This window comes from Pinus tabuliformis, chromosome 5_1, assembly GCF_031772625.1.
Source record: "Pinus tabuliformis cultivar Carrire ecotype Pingquan chromosome 5_1, CPIR1, whole genome shotgun sequence".
In the NCBI taxonomy this organism is placed as follows: domain Eukaryota; kingdom Viridiplantae; phylum Streptophyta; class Pinopsida; order Pinales; family Pinaceae; genus Pinus; species Pinus tabuliformis.
The window spans coordinates 879,290,182-879,314,254 of record NC_142305.1 but is presented as its reverse complement, the minus strand read 5'-3'; the positions used below and the strand labels follow the sequence as shown (position 1 = coordinate 879,314,254).

Below are 24,073 nucleotides of genomic sequence, written 5' to 3'. Positions count from 1 at the left end.
TTTGAATTTGTTTGTGCCTTGTGTGTTGGTGAAGTTCTTGCATGTATTTGCAGCTCCTTTGAGGCTTGGAGCGTCAACACCATATAATTTATAGTGTTGATCTTGCCAATTAAACTCCATGAATTGTTCTTCAAGGTTTGTATTATAGCTTCCTAATTGCATTAACCATTTTGCACCTAGTACTATATCCATTTCTTTGAGCGGTAGAGCATAGAGTTTTGTCTATAGTTCTAGTTCTTGTATCTGAATTGAAACCTTATGACATTCTCCTATTTCTTTGAACTTTTTCCCAGTAGTGACAGTCATGGTCAGGTCCTTGATTGGGCACACACAAAGATTAAGTTGTTTAGCAAGATCAATGTTTATACAATTATGAGTATTGCCAGAATCTACAAGTATATTGACATTTTTGTCTCTTATGATCCCCTTAAGCTTCAGGGTTTTAGGTTGTAATTCCCTCATCATGTTTGTCAGTGGTGTTGTAAGTTTAGTGTTCTTTCTTCTTGGACACTGGGTTCTCTTCTTTTGAAGGTGTGGTGGAACATATTTTGTAGTCGCTTCTTGTTTTTGGTCTTTTGAAAAATTGCTTTCTTCACCCTGATTTTGCTGGACACATGAGATTGTAGCTAATGATGCTTTTTGTGATGTTTCCTCAGGGTCTGAATCTGCAATGCACGTTATAATGATTTCTTCATCAAGGTTTTGTACTTTTACTTGTCTTTCATCTACTATTTTATAGTAGCGTAAGGACATATCCTCACATTTATGTCTTGGTATCCAATTTTTCCCACACTTGTGACAATTGTTTTTATTCGTTATCTTTTTCTTTGACACATTACTTGAAGTGTTTGACTCTTTCTCAATTTCATAAATATACAATTTCCTATTGAGGCATCTGTATCCTGACGACCATTTGCCTCCACAATATCTACATTTGTTTATCTCTTCCTTATCCAAGTATTGTTGTTGGTTTTCATCTTCCTTGGTGAACGATGGCATGTTGAACTTGTCCTTTTGTTCAATTTGTTTCACTGCCTGTCTAGCTTCTTCAATAGTGCTTGGCTGGCATAGTTTCAATTTAGCACTAGTATAGTCCTTTAGTCCACATATGTACATCTTTAATATCTGCTCTTCAGTGAATCCACTATGTTGTATTGCTAATACTTCCCATTTGTGGGTATAATCACTTACAATGCCTTTCTTCTTTAGATGTATAAATTTATTGTATAGGTTGTCATCATCCTCATCATGGAATCTTTTTAATAATGGTGTAGTGAACCCTTGTCAATGAAAAGAATGAACTTCACACTTTTTATTCCACCAGAGGAACCAATCACAAGCTTCACCTAATATTGGATTTGCTCCAAAAATTCCTTCCATCTTGTTGACCCAAACAGTTGCTCCTTTGTGATCTTTACCATCATATTTTGGTAGTTCATTCTTAATTCATTGATGGTTTCTCTATGGAATTCTAGTGTGATATTGACTACCTGAAAAGTATATCTCGAGTTGTTTTGGGTGGTCACATTCATTTTTGTTTTGCAGGCTATCCATAGTTTCTTGATAGGGAAAAGATTGTATCGTTAGCATGCTACCTCCTCTATTAGCTTATTAAACTGTTCACTATGGTCGTTTTATTAATTTTTTATATTATTTTTTTAGTTATTTTATTCATAACAATTTGTAATAGAGATCCAAACCTGTGGATGAGCGTGACAGAAGATCGAACTTGTGGATGTTTGTAACAGAGATCCGAACCTGTGGATGAGTGTGACAGAGGTCTGAACCTGTGGTTGATAATTGTAACAGAGGGCAAAATAATTATGAGGTACATCTTCTATGTTCAAGGGGCTGACTTTGACACGTGGTGAATGCTGGTTAGGTTGACTATAATCTTTGACTTTGATATCTCTTGTTGGATTGGTTCTCTAAGGAAAGGATTGTTGGGTTTACCCCTTTGTGGGTTTTGCCCTGGTCATTAACCTAAAATCTCGGTGTGTCTTTGTGCATTATGATCTTTATTTTCTTTATACTTGTGTAATTGAATGTGTAATTGCTTGATGACATAATTGAATGATGTAAATGCTAAAAAGAAAACATATATATCAATCACAAGTAATTATCATGATAAAAAAATCTAGTTTGCACTCGAATTTCAACAATTTATGTAATGAAATTTTAGAGTTGATATTTTTCCTTGGTCATTGCGTCAATTGTGTACATCGATGTGTTATTTTTGTTCTATTTGTTTGATTATCTTTATAAATTAATTTGCCATAACCATTTGAGTATGTATGTAAGATTATGACATCATGGATGTTTGTTGTGGATGCACTAATTCCACTAGGCAAACTATCTCAAAGAAAAAATTGAGTCAACTATCAACAAAATGGGTGGATGTGTAATGCCTCGCCAATGTAGTATCCCTTTCAACCAAGGTTGGGGGATTTATAGGATGCTTAGCACTTCCCATTGTTGAGATAGGTTGGAAGGAGGAGATCAACCTAGTGGGATAGGGTGTGGATATAGGGAAAAGGATGTTTTAGAAACTGCCAAACTATAGTGAAGGAAACTAAGGGGTTGTGATATCTCTTTTCTTTTCAACATATATCCAAAATATTTGTTATAGTAGTTAAATGTTTGAAAGATGTAACCATTAAGGTTTTTACCCCAAAGGGTTATTTCTTGTGGTTGTGGGATGTGATGCAACATTCTTTTAATTTATTCTCTAGTTACAAATATTGAAAGAAGAGTCAACTAGTCTGACCAATCTAAATAAGAAGATGCAATTAGAAAGGACATGGCCATTTTATATATAATCTTATCATGATAAAGAAAAGAAATGTAATAATATAGAAATATTAACCTTTGAAAGTTGGTCTTAAGAAAATTCAAACTTTGTTTAATGCTATTCCACCCACATTAAATTGGTCAACTGACCCTTGTGACATGTAGCAAAGCGAACTATTTATGTTATGTTAGATTATAGGAGTCAACTTTGTCAGGGGGTAAAAGATGACGGCCTTCTCTTCAATGGCTAACAATGTAACTTTTGTTTTTAACATTAATAAAATGTTTTTGTTACAACTTTCGAAAATTTTGGAGATGCCATATACATGCATGGATATTGGTGAACCTGTCACCATTGAAGGGAGTTATTTGAGGATTTTGGAGATGCCATATTCATGTATTGATATTAATATTTATCACATGGTTTTAATGTGTCGTGACATGGTTTTGATATTAATCTTGCTTTCTAGCTATTAAATGCATAATTTCATGCTACATCCTAAGTGAAAGTTTTTGGGCCTAAACTCTAGCAATATCACTCACAAAGCCTTAGAATATGAAATGGGATGTGTGAGGAGTTTCTCTCCCATGGATAAACCTATTTAATCTTAGGGTGGGTGAGGACTGTTACTTATGCATGTTTTCCATTGTTTGTGTCAGAATCCATAATCACTGGTAGTTTGCAAACTCTCTGAGGTTCTTGCCTTAGTGTGGAAGCTTTTATTTGGATAGTTTTCATCTATTTCTTGTGCATGCTAAATAAATTGTCTATGTCATTTAGGATCACTCATTAAACTTTATAAATTTGAAATGCTATGTGTAGGCACCTTCTCTTCACAAGGAGATATTGAAACAACTGACTTCTGAAGAGGTTGTAGTGAATGAAGAAATGAATATTGAAGGAAGTTCCTCACAGGTATTCTTTTGACAAACTTAGCTTGAATTTACTGTAAGGATTTTGATTGAATTTCTTTTTCATTTTCCGCATCTTCTGTTCATTCAAACTTTTCAGGTTTCTCCTCTTTTTTAGCCGAGGAAAATGTAGATGCTGAGTTTAATCTCACTAATGTACTGTTATAACTCAAAATCACAGTGAAATCTTGTAAGGATTCATAAGAATGATCAGGTGGAAAAAGTCTGTCTGCCACTAACACCTTTTCCCATACTTCTAGGTCAGTACTTCTTTGACCTAATGGGGGAAACTCCTAATCAAACTCACTGCAAGCTGCAGGAAAGCTCAGAGATCTGTGCTAAACCCTTACAATAGCTAGCAAAAATCAGATTTACAACAAGATAACTTCAGCTCTGCATCAATACTCTGTAAATCCACATAAAACAAGTGTAGATCTGTGCCAAAAACAAATTGAAAACAGCAAAAGCAACTCTGAACTTTGGAGCCAAATCCCCAAATCTGTTTATAGAAATGCTGACCTGCATATTTGCTGGTAGAAACTAGCAAATAAAATCCCTCTGGATGATGAAATAAAACACCCTTTGACTGTATGGATCTCTATCCTTCAGACTATGATATTTATCCTTTTGGCATGTCATATATGCAATATATTTTAGTGGTTATTACTTTCAAACCTTATTTTGAAACCCCCTTTGCCTAATTGTGGAGCTGTAGTGGTATTGGTACTATTGTCACCCAAATTGTACAAGTCACTGCGACGACGACTCAGGGAAGGGGTGTTAACTTTGATCCCTGCCCTCTTTGTTCTAGCTGTCTCCCAACAACAGGTTATGGGGGGTAGTCCCTATGAAATGTGTGGATGAAAGTCTTGTTGGGAACCGACGTGATGTTCCCTTTTCTGGTATTCCTTATGGCATGGTTAGGATGGATTTCCAGGGTCGAAAGCAGAAAGGTCATAGGTGCAAGTTTATGTCATCAATGGACCCAAGGGCTTTTGGAGATGTTTTATGGGGTCTGGAGGAGTTCACTTACCATCTTCCATCATCAGGATTGATTCCACAGAGCTCGCTTCTTGTTCCATTGCATTATGATAATTCTTGTAAAACGGGGTTATTATTGTGCCTAACTCAATTAATTACGCTTGAGGTGGCATTTTGAGAGGAATATTTGACAAAACACCTTAGTGTAATAGCTCGTTGGAATCGGAACGAGAAGATCTACAGGATGGGATGGTTAGTGGGGATTTTCAATGCCCTGAGGAGTTGTTGCACTCAAATTGTCAAAGTTCCAAGGAAAGTGGAAGTACCAACTTTTCAACAAGGATCGGATCACATATCAGCAGTTCATGTGTCATGGTTATCTCATTGTACAAGTTATGTAATGTAAATGATCTTACTAAAACCTTGAGTCTATCTAACAACCTAGGTAAGCCTATAATTTGATGATGGATTTCATCTTAGGAGGTTTTTTAACCTCGCTGATTACCTGTGTTTTTAGACACGACTAATCATAAAAGTTTTTTTCCTTCCAGCTTAAACCCCAATGTTAGGGTAAAATTTATTGTTTTTAGTCGAGTCTGATATAAAAGTGGTTTGGGAATAATTCAAGCTAGTTGGCTTAATTATTTTCGTACAAATCACTTGGTTTACTAGATCATATTGTGTAGTAGATGGGTTATGTGCCTTGAGGGTCTAAGCCAAATGTGTATTCCCTCTTTGAATCTTGTAAATGAAAAATCTTATGTATTAGAGTGTTGAAAAAATAATTAAATTTCCTCATGTATAAGTTAATTAATTTTTTTGGCAAAATAAAGTTAAATCCTAAGCTAGAAAATTAATTAATTATAGTCAAAATAAATTGTCATAGGAAAATAAATTCTCCAAATGGAAAAATTCGTGGGTCTTAAAAGATAATTTTTAAAGGTCCTTGACCAAAAGAATATTGTATATTTCAAGAAAATTTGGACCCTTGGACTTTGGTGGTTAAGTCAAAGTCAAATTTTTGAGAAAATTAACTCAAAATAATTAATTTTGAGCTAATTAAAATGGAATTAAACGATAAATTCGAAAATTCCTCAAAAATAAAAAATCAAGAGCCAAGATTAAAAGATCTTGAAGTGTTTATCAACGACCAAGATTATTTTGACAAGGATCAAAGAAACTAGCCGTTACTTTTCCATTTGGAGGATTCATCTATAAATTAGAGAAACAATTGAGTCTCTAGTCATATTGATCTCTGGCTAGAATTGCCGTTGAAGCATTTTGTAAACTATTGTCTCGCTAGGAAATAATTTTCTACTATAATAAAAGACTTTGGGGTGCAACTCGAGGTGTTCTTGTTCGTTGATCTGTGGTATGTATTGACTATGTGGTTCCTATTGTTGGAAATACTAAGAGGAGGGGTGAATCAATATTCCTTTTCAATTATTACTTTTATCAGTTAAATCAATTATATTTGGAACACAAAATAAGAAATAGGAATAAATGCAATGCTTTTATTAATATAATCTTTATAATGAATCAAGTACAGTATATAGGGCTCCAACCCTTGATGAAGACATCGATCTTCAATTCCAGGTGTTGCTCCAAGATATTCTCCAAGGTGTTCAAATTCTCTTCAAATGCTGCTCCAATATCTAGTCAAAGATTAGTCTTTAAACAAGAGTCTTCAATGATTCTTCAACACAATTTCGAGGGTTCAAGGACTGCTTCACAATTGTTCTCTTCAAACTATTCAAGAAGGTTCTACAAATATCTTCAAGTGCACTTCAACAGACAACTCCACAATGTTTTCTCAGTCTGTCCAATAGCCTTCAAGTCTACTTCAATGCTTTCCTTTTTTGCTATACTTTTGCTTCACTGATGTAACAATGTAATTCAATAATCTTCCTTGATCCCAAAACGTTGTCCTCCAAATATGAGTTACCTCAGATTACTGCGAGCTTATCAAAACTGTCACTTCATTTCAATAAGCCATCACAGATATAAGCCTTAATAGGTTTGTAGGTTTGCAATAGTAATACAAGTTGCAAATTTATAAAACCTGAAGTCTAGTGCTTCTTCTACAATAGAGCCAAGGTTTGGTGCTTAACATGGCAGAAGTATGGTGCTCTTTTTGTAGTAGGACCGATGCTCAACAGGGCCACAATCTCGTGCTCTTTTATGTAGTAGGGCCGAGATATGTTGCTTCAACAGAGCTGTGGTCTGTTGCTTCAATAGGCCTAAAAGGATGTACTAAGGTTCCACAAGTTGAGGTCTTTTGCCACAAGGTAACCAATCTACAAATGTGCCACTAAAGGTCTGCAACAAGAGTCTTAGATCCGCAAAAGAAAAGGTCTACAATAAATTATTTACACAGGTCCGAAGTGTGCAAAAGATAGCCCATTTTTGAGACAAGTCTTCAAAGGAGAGCCATCAAATAATCTCAGTCTTCAACAAGGGATCTGTAACAGTTATATCTCCACCGGTTCGAAGGAAATGAGTTATATTACTCCATGGAGTAGTTCGAATCGCTTTTACAATATATAACCCAGAAATGTGAACTCCGAATTGCTATCTTCTCAGGTCATGAGTTGTGAACTCTTGTATTTTTCTTCGTCAAATTAATGCTGTAATGAATAAAAGCGTAACTCTGTATATAGTACTATCTATAGTAGATTTCTTAAATATGAAAATACACGTCTTGGGTGAGCCGACTTGCTATGCAACTTGTGGCAGTATCACATTCGATTTATTTTCAAATGTTTCAAAGCTCAGTAGAAAATCTTGACAACGCACATATGTGATATAATGGAGAGGTGTATTACGTGGAGGTAGTATTATTGGAAATCAACGTTTTAGGAGTTGTTATGGGGTCCATTATCTAATAATGTTACCTCTTCATTTTTTTTTAATAATGTCCAATGATTTTAGATTAGTGAAACGTTCAAGTATATATGACCCCTGTATATATTCCTTGTATATATATTTCAAGAGTTAGGGTATGATTCAAATTAATATTTTTGAGTGTATAGGTAATCATTGGAGGTTTTTCATTAGGGTATGTCTTGGAGGTTTTTCATCATGCTAAGGTAAGGGTTTTAACATAAGGACATTTTTTACATAGACCTAGGGTTTCCAAGGACAAGGGCATAAAGAAAGTCTTCAATGAGGCTAGGGAAACATCCAATTCTAGGGTTTTCCATCTTCAACAATGTCATATTGACATCAATGACAACCTTGATTAACAGTCTCCCCCTTTGTCATTGATGGCAATATTCCTGCCCTTCCAACATTCTCTCCCCCTTTGACATCAATGGAAAACATGGTGCCCAAGTACTCCCCTTGTCAAACTACTGTTTTTCTTCATCAATAGTAGGTCTTTATAGGTATGTTACTACCCCTTTCATGGTGCTCTTCCTTCTGGAAATGTGGTCCATGATAGATGTGTTTACATTTCTTCGTGTGATGAACCAACTCCCCCTGTCTGCACAACCTCCTCTAGCTCAGGAAAGATTACTTGCTTAGTGATCAAGTGGAAGACATCTTCAAGAACAGTGCATTGGATAGATAAGAGATCATGTTCTTCAATGGAGTGTTCCTGAGAAATGATCTATCAAAGAATGATTGTCAATATAGCTCATCAAGGATTTCATAAGGCACATTCACGGATGGCTTCTGCAAGAATGCTTAATCATCATAAGCTCCCCCTAACTGTATGCATGGTCTTCCTTTTGGCAGAGTCTCCACATCAAATACTTGGAATATCAAGGATAACTTAATCAGGTCAGCAACATGTGTTGTTGGATGGAGTGTTCAAGAGACTTCTAGATTCAATTTGCTCCTTTCTCCATACTTGTGTAACTTACTTCTCTGGCACGGTTCTAGCTTGTGTAGGGGCCCAAGTCAAGTTACAATCACATGCCATATGTCCAATGTTATGACACTTGAAGCACTCTATGTTGTTCATGAATAAGAATTCATGACTTCTTGCAAAATTGCTTCTCGAAGATTGACAGGGACCATTAAATATGTCTTTGTGATATTGTTAAAATTGGCAACTAGGGCCAAACTCCATGTGGGTCTTTTTATTTATGGCAGCTGATATTTTTCTTGGATTCCTCTCATTGAGAGGTGTAGGATTGATCTAAAGATTATCTGATTCCGACATGTATTCATGGAGATATGAATTTATTTGTGTTACTTGACAATTTGTCAAGGTTGGCCAGCAACCAAATTACCCCAACTTATTCTCAACGTTGCACTATAAATAGAATAGGTCTTCAAGTCATTTCACACACTCATCTCTTGTGATCTCTCTCTCCACTCGTTTGGGTTTTGGTGGAAGGAGAGGTCTAGTAGAGAAACCCTATACGCTGTCCTAGAGGAGGCTCTTCTACGCAGCAAGGAGAGGCTTCAATTCGCTGTCTAAGGAAGCTCTAAAAGAGCCCTAGCCGCAGACAAGAGGAAGGCTTCTATACACAGGTAGCCGCAATCCTAAAGGGAGGGAGATCTAGCCTTACCCTAGCCACAGTAAAGAAGAGACTTAGTCGCAGGTAAGGGAGAGATCTGGCCGCAATCCTAGAGGGGAGCTCTAGCCCTAGATGCAGTTAAAGGGAGATTAAATACGCAGCATAAATGGAACCCTAATCCGCAGTCTAAAACGCAGTCAAGAGGCCCTAATCTGTAGTCCAAGCAAAGAGCCCTAGCCGCAATCCTAACCGCAGTTTAGATGAGATCTATACGCTGTCATAAGGAGGTTGAAGAAGAGTTTTGGCCACAGTTAACTAGAGGCTTATAATCTGTAATGACCCATTTTTAATATAGAGAGCATAAGAGTATTAGCATGCATACGATGCATGCATATGATAGCTACATATGCATGTATTGCACTAGTATTTATATTCTAAAATTAACTATAAATGTTGAATATCATGATACACCTTCAAATAGAAGTTACCTTCACCCATTAACACACATATTGCTTAATGCATCTTAATTAATGAGCAAATACCAATGATATAAATTTAAAATAAAAGTATAAAGTTAAAAGGGTTATAAAGAAATAGATGTAAAAAAATTAAGTTAATGTTTATATATGGTTATATAATTATATATCCTACAATATTAATAAATTATTAAAATGATAAAGTAAATCAAAATAAAAGAATTTAATATGAACCTAAGGCATTTAAATTAAACTAAACCCTAAATATAAGATAAATACACCTGTAAAGAATTATGACTCACGTTCATAAAGGAAAAAGCTGTCACTACGATGGGAAACGGTGGGATCGCTGGTGAAGAGGGCGGTCACCGCCAAGGAAAGCTACATATAGAGGTAGACAGAGTTTTTAGAGGGGGTTGAACCGGGAAAAACCAAGAAGAAGGAAGAAAGGAGGAAGAACGAAGAATCGGAGGACAGTGGGAAGAAGCACAGTGGGAAGGAGCCTTACTTGTTCTGAGGTTGCTGGGCACGGGGGAACAGTGTGCTTCAATTGAGAAGCTTACTGGACTGAGTATCGAGGTTATGCTCAGTTTGGCTGGGTGGTTTCGGTCTTTTGGTAACGCAGCAGGAGCAGGAGTCGCGACAGAGCAGACAGGTTGGTACTCAATAGAAGAATAGATAATCTGTGTTAAAATTTCATATTTGTGAGTAGAAATATTGTTAAACTCTGTTAAATATCGAATTGAAAGGCTTCACAGTTTTTCTGAACATGAATTTGTTAGACCTTGTTAAATTATGAATTTAGGGCTCTTACATAATCCGCAATTAAGGTCTAAAGTCGTAGATAGAAAGGCTACTTTACGTAGTTAAGAAGGGTTCTTATCCGCAGATAGAAAGGCTACTTTACGCAGTTAAGAAGGGTTCTTATCCGCTATCAAGAAGAAATCTAAACCACAGTTAAGGAAGGCACTTATTCACAGTTAAGAGAGACCCTTAACCACAACAAAAGGAGTCCTATCGCAACATAAATTGTTGTAGGTGACAGCATTGTATTAAAGGCTATGAGTAGGAATGAGTTAAGGTCCAAGGATTTACTTGGGCCTATTTGAAGAATCTGAAGCTACAACTAGCTGCTTTGCTAGGCTGCAAGCCATAGCAAGCAACTAAGGTTGTTCCAAGGCAGCATTGCAGTGTACACTGAGTATAGGTGGCAACGTGGATTAGGAGAGTCTCTCCTAGGTTGACTGCAGCCCTTGGAGGGCTTAGTTGGCTGACAGCGTGGAAGGTTAAAGGGCTTCTTCTTGTGCACTAAGTAGAATTGTAGGAGCAGACAATTAGAGGAATATTGCAACAACATTGATGATCTACCAAAAAGGATATGATACAGTACTCTTCATGAGTGTTTTAAGTCTGTAGGTGCTACAAGCTATTAGTGGAATGTTGCAGCAGTAAGGAGGGCTTCTAGATTGATGATCTACTACAACACTCTTATTGATTGAAGACTGTCATGAGAATTCATGGCTGCATCTCTGATTTGTCATCATTAGTAGAATGATGGTCTTTCTACTGCTATCATAAATATTAGTTTTGTATGCTTGTACTCTCTCTCTCTCTCTATTTGCTAAACTATTGAAGGATATAAGAAGAATTGATCAAGGGTTTCCCCACATTGGGGTTTGTCCCTGGCTGGTGCCACATCTTGTGTCCTCTTGTCTTGGCTTGTCTTCTGCTGTTTATGTTTATGTTCTATATGCATTTTAGTATCATGCTGATGTGATTACTAATCTGAATATTGTCATTGGGCTAATATGAAAAATTGAAGTAAATTGCTCTAAGCATAGAACATACCAAAATTAACATGGTATCATAGGTGAGGTGAAGACAAAGCCCAAGCAAGAGTGAAAGAGCAATCACCGAAGACAGTTGGACAATGTCAAAGGCTCAATGTGTTCTTCATCTCACTTCCCGGTTGAAGACAAGCTGCGTGAAAAGTCTGATTATCGCGAATGGAAGATGTCTCTGGATCTGACATTGGAAGAGCAAGAAATGTTGGATTACATGAAGGGTAAAATCGCTGAGCCTCCATCAAATGCACCGGCTGCTACAAAGAACAAGTACACCAAGGGTGAAGTCAAAGCGAAGAAGATTATCAGAGATTCCATTGACAAGCGTCTGGGGGCTTACCTAAAGGTCTATTCAATGGAAAGCCCGGATCTAAGGGTGGAAGGAAAGGCAGATGCTTTGCTTGCAATAAGTTTGGTCACTATGGGAGGGAATGTCCAAATAGAAGGGACACATCACATGATGATGATCACAATCATTCCAGGGGCAACTACAATCGAAGAAATGAGAGGTACAATGGCAAAGGTCAAAGTAATGCGGGACATCAAGGAAATGGTCGACCCTCCAAGAAAGTAAGGAACTCCAGGTATGAAGAATCAAATGTAATTTCTGATATGCAAAAGGAGTATTATCTTATATTGGCCCTCTCCAATACCTCTCCTCTGGACTCTTTAGGAAATTGGCTTATTGATAGTGGTGCTTCAAGGAAATTCACCAGATACAAGGAAGCACTCTCTAATTTGATAGGGAAGGAAAGAAACTTGAAGATTATTCTTGGATACAATGCCACCTATCCCGTAAAGGGTGTAGGGAATGTTACTCTTCAATTGGATCAAGGTAACTCGATTCATTTACAAGAAGTTCTTTATGTACTTGATCTCAAGAAAAACCTGGTGTCCATTTCGGCAATGGAAGACAAAGGTTACAAGGTGGCATTCATCGATGGAAAGGTACGTGTTTGGAAAAGGAATTTTAAAGATGCTTTTACTCTTGGGTTCAGGATTGGCAATTTGTATCAAGTTGCAGGAAGTCCATTGGGGAACATGTCGTGTGACACATCTCTTCTATGGCACCGGAGGTTTGCCCATCTTCAATGTAAGGCCCTACCCGATGTGAGACAGATGGTGATAGGGATGCCTCAATTCAAAGAAGAGCATGAAGGTACATGTCTGAGATGTATCGAATGAAAACTTACTGATCCCGATTTAAACAGGAACGCAACAAATTATAGAGATAACCATAAACACAAAGATGCAGCAGAAATAATACTTCATTTCATTAATGTAAAACACTGAGATATGCTTACATACAGAAAATGGAAATAAATAGCTAAGGTGATGGTAGCTTATCTCTGAGAAGAGATTTGGTGGCTACATGCCTATGAACTGTGTTACAATGAGGCTCGAAGGCCTATTTATTGTTGAGAAACAATGTAAAACTCTTCACATCCCAAAACCTAACCCTAGAAGATGAAACGCCAAATTGTGGGCCCCGTTTGGGTAAATTGGTACATCAACTTCCCGGGGTCGTAACTTTGGCATATGATCTCTGTTTGACGCGTACAATAGCTCGTTAGAAAGATCTATTCGAGCACTACCACTTTGGGAAGGGCAACATCGGTCCATGGACCCATGTTGCCCCCAGATTTCCCAAAAACGTCGTTTAGGGTCTCAAAACGGCTCCAGAAGTTCAGGACCCGAAGGTTGCTAAAAATAGTAGTATGTGCTGCAATTTAGGAAACTGAAAAGCTAAAAGAAACCATGGTGGGGGTCCAAGTGGACTTGGCGGGTGGCCACCAATATCCACTTGGATCATCCCCCCCCCTGGAAGCAATGGTCCCCATTGCGTTGAGTTCCTCCATGAGATGAGGAAACTTCTGCTGAACTTGGTCCTTGGTGAGCCACTTGCCTTGGTGAAGGAGTTGGCCTGCTTTGACAACTCGATACAATTGGATGTTCTGCTGGCGAGTGTGCTTGATCTGTGTGTCCATGATCCGATTAGTTGCAGCTTGTTCCATGCAATTTGGATTTAACTCTGTGGGTGTGAGCTGTTCTGCAATGTCAGATGTGTCTAGTAATGGTGTAAAGTATGGCTGAAGGCGGTCCACATTGAACACTGGGTGCAGACCAAGGAATGGGGGAATGCTGAGCTCAAATGCATTGTCTCCCACAGCCTTGGTAATGGTGTAAGGACCATATCAGAGTGGTCTGTGTTTCCGATAGGCTCCGGTAAGGCGTTCCTTTTGCAAATGCAACCAAACTTTGTCGCCCACCTTAAACTTATGTGGCACCCAATGTTGATCATGTCGCTGCTTGTACTTGGCATTTGATTTCTCCAAAATGTCATGGACTTGTTGGCGAATATGTTGGATGTGCTCAATGAAGCTGTTTGCCTTATCTGTTTCGGACTGGACATGAGCTGAACCTGCGTGAGTAGCTGTAAATGGCATGGCCACATCAATGGGACATAGTGGCTGGAATCCCAAGCCCACCTGAAAAGGGATGTGGCCAGTCGAGCTGTGGAGAGCCCAGTTGTAGCTGTGCTGAACATAGGGGAGGCTCTCGTCCCATGTGCGTGGATGCTTTGAGTTGTACATGTGCAGAATGTGTACAATCATCCTGTTGACAACCTCTGTCTGGCCATCAGTTTGAGGATGGAAGGCTGTGGACTTAGTGAGTTTGGTGTCCAGCATCGACCAAAGACTAGACCAAAATGTACTGAGGAACCTGCTGTCCCGATTTGAGATGATAGACTGTGGGATCCCAAAGTGTACCCACACTCGTTCAAAGAAGAGTTTAGCAGTGGCTTCTGCTGTGATATTCTTCTTGTAGGCTGCCAGAATGGCCATCTTCGAGAACCTGTCGATGACCACAAAAACACAGTCGTTTCCATGCTTAGTGGAAGGAAGGCCTGACATGTAATCCATGGAGATGGATTCCCAAGGTCGACTAGGGGTAGGTAGCAGGGTATAGAGGCCTTGTTTCTTGACTGTTGGTTTGGCAATGGCACAGGCAATGCATGATCTGATGTACTTTCCGACATCCTGTCGAAGATTAGGCCAATAGAAATACTTTTGTAGTACTGCCACCATTTTCTCGACCCCGAAATGCCCAACAGCTCGACTGTAGTGTGCTTCCCAAATCATCTTGGCACGCTTGCTTGAAGGAACACAAAGGTGACCCACGTGGCATAACAGGGCATCCTGGAGGTGAAAATCTAGAACATGCCGACCCTCCAAGAGTGTCTGGTATGTGTGGCCGAATTCTGGGTCGCTTTTATAGAGAAGTGGCCAATCTGCAGTCTCGTGCCCACAAGAGTTGAGCACGGTGGTTAATGACATGATCGGTGGTCGACTGAGGCAATCTACAACATTATTGGTACTGCCCTTCTTATACTTGATATTCAAATGGAACTGTTGCAGATATGTGGACCACTTCTGATGGCGCTCATTCTGCAATTTCCCTTGGGTCTATATGAATTGGAGGGGTTAGTGGTCTGTGTGGGTGACCATTTCCTTCCCCAAAATGTAATGTTTCCATTGTCGGTAGGACTGCACAATGGAATACATTTCTTTGTCATAAGTGGGATACTTCCGAACTGTGTCTAAAAGTGTCTCACTGTGATATGCCACTGGATGCCCGTGTTGAGTAAGGACTGTCCCAATAGCATAGTCAGAGGCATCTGTTTCGACCTCAAATGGTTGTTGCAAGTCTGGCAATGCGAGCACTGGTGCTGAGCAGAGGCGATCTTTCAACTCTATGAATGCCTTCTGTTGAGATTCAGACCAAAAGAACTTTTCTTTTTCTCCTCCTTTGGTGACTTGACTCAAGGGCCAAGTGATATGAGAAAATCCCAACACGAACCTGCGGTAGAAGTTGGCAAGACCTAGAAAGCTGCGGAGCTTCATTAGAGTAGTTGGAGAGGGCCAATCCTGAATGACTTGGATCTTGGCTGGATCCACATGCATCCCCTGTTCATCAATAATGTATCCCAGATACTGAACCTGGGTCATGCCAAAAGTGCATTTCTCCAAATTGGCACATAACTTGTGTTGCCGCAGTGTTTGGAGAACCTGTTGGATGTGGTGGAGGTGCTCTTCCCAACTCTAGCTGAAGATCAGGATGTCATCCAAGTATACCACTACAATGAGTTGGTGAATGGCCGCAAGATGTCATCCATTAGCCTCATGAAGGTTGTAGGAGCATTCGTCAATCCGAAAGGCATAACCAACCATTCGAAAAGGCCCTCCTTGGCTTTGAAGGTGGTCTTCCACACATCGGAGGGTTCGATTGCTACCTGGTGATATCTTGACTTCAAATCAATCTTGCTGAAATATTTTGCCCCCTTCAGTTGGTCCAGGAAGTCATCAATCCGTGGGATCGGGTACCTATTACGGACAGTGATCTTGTTCAGCGCCCGATAGTCAACACGGAGTCTCCAAGTCCCATCCTTCTTCTGTACCAACACGATCGGGCTCCTACAGGGTGATGAACTCGGATGGATGTGACCTTTCTGTAGTAGCTCCTGAATGTACCTCTTGATTTCCGTTCTCCAAAACAGAGCGTTGATAGATTGGTCCATTGGGAAGCAGCGCACCTAGTGTCAGATGGATGGAGTGATTAACCTAATAGTGCAGAGGAACCTTTGCGGGGGAGGTGAAGATGTCCTTGTCCTCCTCCACGACCTTGTCCATCTAGAGTTGTCGTGCGGAGGGGCCTTGTCTGGAGGTCGTGGCCACTGTCTTCTTCTCTTCTTGAGGGCGTATCATCAGGAAAACAAATTTCCTGGTTTTGAAAATGAGTTTACTGCATTGTTTTGTAGTAACCAAAGAGATGGCGGTAGGCAGTGCTACCTCCGGTATCCTGTACAACTTATTTCCCAAAGTAATAATAATAGCATGGGGCCTTGATTCATAGTACATACACAGCATGTCACTTGCACAAATATGTTTGGCCTAATAATACATCACAAACTTCAAGGGGAGCAATGTCACACAATACCTCATCCGTGAAGGGCTTGATGTTGTATGGAAGGCGACACTGCTGGCTCACGCGAAGATCCCGTCCTTGGTGAAGCCACCTGATGGTGTACGGTTGTGGATGTGATGTGGTCGGTAAGCCCAGCCGCTTCACGACCTCTGCCGAAATGAGGTTCTTTTGGCTCCCGCTGTCGACAATGAACTACAGCGGGGATCCCTTTACCCACATCTGGGAGTGGAAGAGACGCTCCTCCTCCTTTGGATCTTCGGGTTCCTCTTTCTGGATCTTCGTGGTGGCAACGGTGGCGTTGGGCTATGCATCAATAATCTGCTTCCCTTTGTCATTCCCCTTGTCGGGTTCTGACTCAGAGTCGGAACATGCATCTGATTCTGAAACCTTTAGCTCAACCACTAGTGACTGCTTGGCTCGACACTCACTTGTGTTGTGAGTAGAGCTCTTATGGAACTCACACCATTTTCCTGTGTCCTTTTTCAGCTTCGCGGCACTGTTCTTTGCTTGCAGCTTTGGCGGGGTGTCTTTGGCCACCCCGCCTTGGTTTTGTCCTTTGTTCTGCGGTTTGGGGGCACCTTTCCCCTGCTTCAGATTCGCAGATCCAAAGTCGCGCTTCTTTTGTTTAAACTTTTGATCGACCTTGACGACATATTGGTATGCCATGCCAAGTGAGGAGATGTTTAGGAATTCTATTTCTTCCTGGATGTACTTGTGTAGGCAGCCACGGTATTTGAGTATCAAATGCTGCTTTGAATCCTTGATACCCAACTTTGTGCGAAGGGTATGGAAAATATTGGTAAACTCTGGCACGTCTTGGTCCCTTCCCTGCCGCAACGTGGTCCACTTTATGTATTGATCCTCATAGCTTCCGACAGGGTAGTACTGCTCCTTAATGGGATCTAGGAATGAATTCCAGGTGGGTGCGGCTGAAAATAGTGAGCTGGTATTTTCATCCTTCTGCTCGCAGTAGGTTTCATACCAGTCCTTGAGGTGGGGGGCTGCTTTGAGAAGAGCGAAAATAATCTTTTCCCGGCTGGAAAAATCATGAACAGAAAAATAACCCTCTAGCAGATTTAACCATTTATTGGCAGCAGCTGTGTCTATTTGACCCTCGAATATGGGGATTTCAAAGTTAACTTGTACCTTAAGCGGTGTGGCGTTTCCAGAGTAGTTGTGGGAAGCCGATGCGTCGCCCTTGGGTAGCTGTTGAAGGATCTGGGCAAAGTTGTCCATCATCGCGTTCCTTTGTCGAGCAATATTTTGATAGGATCTCCTGCCCCCTCATCTTTCTTTTCATCCACCATGGGAGGCCGTCGGGTTTTGCGAGGCTGGTCTTGCAAAGGTTCGACCAGTTCAAGCCCTAACTCCTTATATCTCGACCTTGTTGGGGACATGCAAAGAAAAACAAAACAAAAAAGTAGACTGCTCTGATACCACTGATCTTGATTTAAACAGGAACGCAACAAATTACAAAGATAACCATAAACACAAAGATGCAACAGAAATAGTACTTCATTTCATTAATGTAAAATACTGAGATATGCTTACAAACAGAAAATGGAAATAAACAGCTAGGGCGATGGTAGCTTATCTATGAGAAGAGATGTGGTGGCTACATGCCTATGAACTGTGTTACAATGAGGCTCGAAGGCCTATTTATTGTTGAGAAACAATGTAAAACCCTTCACATCCCAAAACCTAACCCTAGAAGATGAAACACCAAATTGTGGGCCCCATTTGGGTAAATTGGTACATCAATTTCCCGGGGTCGTAACTTTGGCATACGATCTCTGTTTGACGCGTACAATAGCTCGTTAGAAAGATCTATACGAACACTACCACTTTGGGAAGGGCAACATCAATCCATAGACCCATGTTACCCCCAAATTTCCCAAAAAATGTCGTTTAGGGCTTCAAAACGGCTCCGGAAGTTCAGGACCCGAAAAACTGCTAAAAATAGTAAACTGTGCTACAATTTAGGAAACTGAAAAGCTGAAAGAAACCATGGTGGGGGTCTAAGTGGACTTGGCTGGTGGCCACCAATATCCACTTGGTTCACTTACAAGAGGACCATTCCCCTCATGTAATAGCATGACCACGGATGTGGAACAACCTGAGGGGTTTGAGATTCATGATTGAGAATCTCATGTATGCAGGTTGAATAAAGCTCTCTATGGCTTGAAGAAAGCATCCAGGGCTTGGTATGAGAGGATTGCTAGCTATCTGATGAAGCTGAGATTCACTAAGAGTGAAGCTGATCCAAACCATTTCTTTAAGGTTGTGGATGATAGACCTCTCATACTGGTACCTTATGAGGACGACCTCTTTCTGACAGGTACAGACCCTCTCATTTATAAAAGTAAGAGGGAGTTGGATTTTGAATTTGGAATGGTGGTCTGTAAGAATGTGACTACCTCAATGGAGCTTAACTTGAAGAAGTTACGCGGTAGTGCTGTCAGACCTGATTTGGGAAATGCCTCTGAGTTTCTCAACTCATAGTAGCATAGATGTTCTTGGTGAACTCCCGTCCGGATATATGTTTTGTAGTTAGCATGTTGAGCCAACATATGGCTGAGCCTCATCACTCACATTGGATTGGTGCCAAGAATCTTCTGAGATATCTTCGGGGCACAATCACTCATGCACTGAGATACACTGTTGGAGTTGTGAGGCTGCATTGTTATTCTGATGCTAATTGGGCAAGCAGTGTGGAGGATCGCAAAAGCACTTTTGAGTGTTGTTTCTCTTTGTGTTCTGTTTCGATATCCTGGATGAGCAGGAAGCAGAAGTCGGTTGCTTTGAGTACCACTGCCGCTGAATACATAACTAAGAGTATGTCCTCCTGTGAAGATGTCTGGTTGTGGAAGCTCTTTAGTGCGCTGTTTGGACATGTGCTGGATACCACTATGATCTTATGTAACAACCACAGTGGGATTCGATTGTTGTGGAATCCCGTGTTCTATGATCGCTATGGTACATCGAGGAGCAATAAAGCTCCATCACATTGGGATTGATGTGCAGGTCACCGATATTCAGATGAAGCCCCCGGGAAAGGTCAAATTCTTGACTTTCCTAGAACGACTAGGATTCATGGAGAGACCCTCTCCTGATGGTCCTGTATGATATGGACATTGAGCTCTGGGAGCTTCGGGGGGCTTGGGGGTACTTCTTGGAGCGAAGAGCAACCATAGGGTGAGTGGTTCAGCCTTCACCTAGTGGTTTTCTATGTAGGCAGGATGAGTGGTTCATCCTTCTCCTGCCTAGACACAATCATAGGGTGAGTGGTTTAGCCTTCCCCTAGTGATTTGTTGTGTACAGGGCAATGTTTTTAAAACCGGAACCAGTGACCGGACCGGTCCACCTAATGAACCGGTTTACCGACCGGAGCCGGTCTAACCAGGACTGGTTTGGTCTAAACGAACCGGTTTTAAAAAAATACATTAAATAATTAATTTTTAATGAAACAAAACTATTTTTAATATGTAAAACCATGATTCCAAGCCAATAGAGACAAAATATGCAAAGTTTGCTCATTTATATACCATGTAAAGGTGAATATATCAAAATGGCACCGAGTGCAATACATATCATCAACAAAATAGCAAAATACATAAGAAATGAGGCTCTAAATGACCTATAAAGTCCAAAAATAATGCTGCAAGCTATGAGGCCATTGGCCTACTACAATTCTACAGTGTACACATGATCAATCATCAAGTTCATCACCACTACTAGACACAAGATCATCATCAGGAGCTACATAGAAATCATCTGGTTCAGAGTCTGAGGATGCCTCAGCCTGATCTGCAACCTCAGTATCAATGCCACCAATGACAATAGAAGTGGACCTAATGGAAGCACGAGTTTGTCGACCTGCATGACTAGTGCCTTCCATTGGTTCTTTGCCTTTCCTTGATGCCGCTATTGATCCTGGTTCTGATGCCACCACATAATCTGCTTCATCCCCTGCCAAGGCCATGTCGATATCAAAATCATCCTCAAACACAGGTTCTTCAGTCTCCTCCACCCATTCTGATGTTGGATCAATATCGTCCAACACAATGGGATCTAGATCAGGAGTTTTTCTCATCATTTGGAGCTCTAATTGCATTTATTGTTTACCCCCAAACCATGAAATCCTGAAAACCATTAAGTCTGCTGAATTTTGAGTGAAATCTAAAATTCTAGTTTCTCCATATGAAATCCAATGAGGTCGAAACCACTCTCAAACATCCTGAGTCATTTCATGGTAATGTTAAAAATTTAAGTAAAAGGATGAAAATGAAAATTAAAGGAAATGCCACTTTTACTTTAAGAATTTAACATTACCATTAATTGCCAACATTGTTAGGGTTGAAACACCCTTAGTTCCCCCCCAAAACCCCTCAAACACAGTCAAAAATATGCTTTTTTAACTTTATGGTGGGTGTGCCTAAAACCGGCCGGTTTAGGACGGAACCAGCCGGTTTGTTACAAACCGGCCGGTTCCGTCCTAAACCGGCCGGTTTTCACCGGTTAGGGCAAAAAAATGGAGAAATCAGCATTTAAATCGGGTTTTTTGGCCGGTTAGACCAGTAACCGGTTTTCAAAAACGGTTTTTAAAACACTGGTACAGGGTGAGTGGTTTAGCCTTCCCCTAGGAGACCATACCCCTGGCGATATGTAGGCAGGATGAGTGGTTCATCTTTCTCCTGCTGAGACATCCTACCCATGCAGTCTGGGACTCATGGGAAGTACCTCTCATCTGGCCAATGAGTAGGGAAATGAGGATAGGGACCGTAGTACTACTGATGGATGCATCGTGTACTACCGTACTCTCTATGCTAGGATGATATTGATCTGGGATCAATTGGAACTGACTTCAGGTCAGTAAGAGTGGTATGAGACACTCTCTTTATTTGGAACTGATTTCAGATCAGTAAGAGTGGTATGATACACTCTCTTTATATGGGACTAACTTCGGGTCAGTAGAGAATGGTATGATACATTCTCGATCACTTCTTCTTCTTCATAGTTCAGTAGAGCAGAGGAGAGCAGTGTAGGGCACTACATTGATTGCAGAGATTGTACGGACTGGTAGATGAATTAGCAGATGGGGTTCTCCCTAGTTGAGAGGGAGTGTTAAAACTGGCAACTAGGGCCAAACTCCACGTGGGTCTTATTATTTATGGCAGCTGATATTTTTCTTAGATTCCTCTCATCGAGAGGTGTAGGATTGATCTAAAGATCATTTGATCCCGACATGTATTCATGGAGATATGAATTTATTTGTGTTACTTGACAATCTGTCAAGGTCAGCCAACAACCAAATTACCCCAACTTATCCTCAACGTTGCACTATAAATAGAAGAGGTCTTCAAGTCATTTCACACACTCATCTCTTGTGATCTCTTTCTCCACTTGTTTGGGTTTTGGTGGAAGGAGAGGTCTAGTAGAGAAGCCCTATACACTGTCCTAGAGGAGGCTCTTCTATGCAGCAAGGAGAGGCTTCAATTCGCTGTCTAAGGAAGCTCTAAAAGAGCCCTAGTCGCAAACAAGAGGAAGGCTTCTATACATAGCTAGCCGCAATCCTAAGGGGAGGGAGATCTAGCCTTACCCTAGTCGCAGTAAGGAATAGACTTATCCGTAGGTAAGGGAGAGATTTGGCCGCAGTTCTAGAGGGGAGATCTAGCCCTAGACGCAGTCAAAGGGAGCTTCAATATGCAACATAAATGGAACCCTAATCCACAGTCTAAAATGAAGTCAAGAGGCCCTAATTTGCGGTCCAAACAAGGAGCCCTAGCCGCAGTTCAGATGAGATATATACGTTGTCATAAGGAGGCTGATGAAGAGTTCTACCTGCAGTTAATTAGAGGCTTATAATCTGCAATTAAGGAAGTTCTAAAGCCGTAGATAGAAAGGCTACTATACACAGTTAAGAAGGGTTCTTATCCACGGTCAAGAAGAACTCTAAACCACAGTTGAGACCCTTATTCACAGTTAAGAGAGACCCTTAGCCACATCAAAAGGAGTTTTATCGCAGCATAAATTGTTGTAGGTGACAGCGTTGTATTAAAGGCTATGACTAGGCATGAGTTAAGGATTTACTTGGGCCTGTTGGAAGAATCTAAAGCTACAACTAGCTGCTTTGCTAGGCTGCAAGCCATAGCAAGCAGCTAAGGTTGTTCCAAGGCAGCATTGTAGTGTACACTGAGTACAGGTGGTAGCGTGGATTAGGAGAGACTCTCCTAGGTGGACTACAGCCCTTGGAGGGCTTAGTTGGCTGACAATGTGGAAGGTTAAAGGGTCTCTTATTGTGCCCTAACTAGAATTGGAGGAGCAGGCAATTAGAAGAATATTGCAACAATATTGATGGTCTACCAAAAAGGATATGATACAGTACTCTTCATGAGTGTTTGAAGTCTGTAGGTGTTGCAAGCTATCAGTGGAATGTTGCAGCAGTAAGGAGGGCTTCTAGATTGATGATTTACTACAACACTCTTATTGATTGAAGACTGTCATGAGAATTCAGGACTGCATCTCTGATCTGTCTTCATTAGTAGAATGATGGTCTTTCTACTGCTGTCATAAATATCAGTTTTGTATACTTGTACTATCTCTCTCTCTCTGCTGAACTATTGAAGAATATAAGAAGAATTGATCAAGGGTTTCCCCACATTGGGGTTTGTCCCTGGCTGGTGCCACATCTTGTGTCCTCTTGTCTTGGCTTGTCTTCTGCTGTTTATGTTTATGTTCTATCCGCACTTTACTATCATGCTGATGTGATTGCTAATCTGAATATTGTCATTGGGCTAATATGAAAAACTGAAGTAAGTTGCTTTAAGCATAGAACATACCAAAAATTAACAAATATGCCCTACAATCTTTTGCTATGTGCCCAAAGTTTGTACAAGAATAGCAATAACCAAGAAATATATTTTGGTACCTAGGAGAAGAAGGTTTCCTTGATGTACTTTTGAAGTCTTTTTGCCTTGGGATCCTTTGATGATAACCATTGCTTCTTGCATCCTTGACACCATTTGCATTTCTTCTTGGAGTAGGATTTCTTCCAATGTCAACTTGACTCTTGCCTTTGCTGGGAGCATCAACATTTCTTCCTGGCTTCCTCACATCCTTGTTGTTTGAAGCATTTTCCTTCTTGCTTGAGGATTCACCTGCATAGCCAAGGCCTGATTTATCAAGGGGAGACCTTTGATGACTTAGGATGTCATCTAGGGTTTGAGAGCTTTTCAAGTTCTTATTCAGCAAGTCAACTTCCTTTTTAAGAAAGATAGTTTCTCCTTTTAACTTTTCACAATCTTCATCTTTCATAACTAGTTGCTTCTTCATTTCTTCCATCATCTTGGTTGCTTCACATGATTGGGCCTTAAGTGAGATGATTTCTGCTCTTAACTTGATGATGTCATCATCCTTCTCTTCTAGTTGGCATGTCATGGTGTTTCTCTCCTTTTCTATTTTATCAACTTCCCCTTCTATGAATGACAATGCTTCCATTGCCTTCTTAGCTCCCTATGCTTTCTATGAATGACAATGCTCCAATTGCTTTCTTAGCTCCCTGTGCTTTCTATGAATGACAATGATTCCATTGCCTTCTTAGCTCCCTATGCTTTCT

General features: G+C 40.4%; 1 long non-coding RNA gene across 1 annotated transcript in view; it reads left to right on the top strand.

Annotated features, from left to right (window-relative positions):
• The first annotated feature begins 3,363 nt into the window (after positions 1-3,363).
• Positions 3,364-24,073, top strand: part of LOC149167630 (uncharacterized) — a 57,480-nt gene continuing 36,770 nt past the window's right edge. The window contains exon 1 of the long non-coding RNA XR_016260569.1: positions 3,364-3,706. This is a non-coding gene — a long non-coding RNA (uncharacterized LOC149167630). The remainder of the gene's footprint in view (positions 3,707-24,073) is intronic.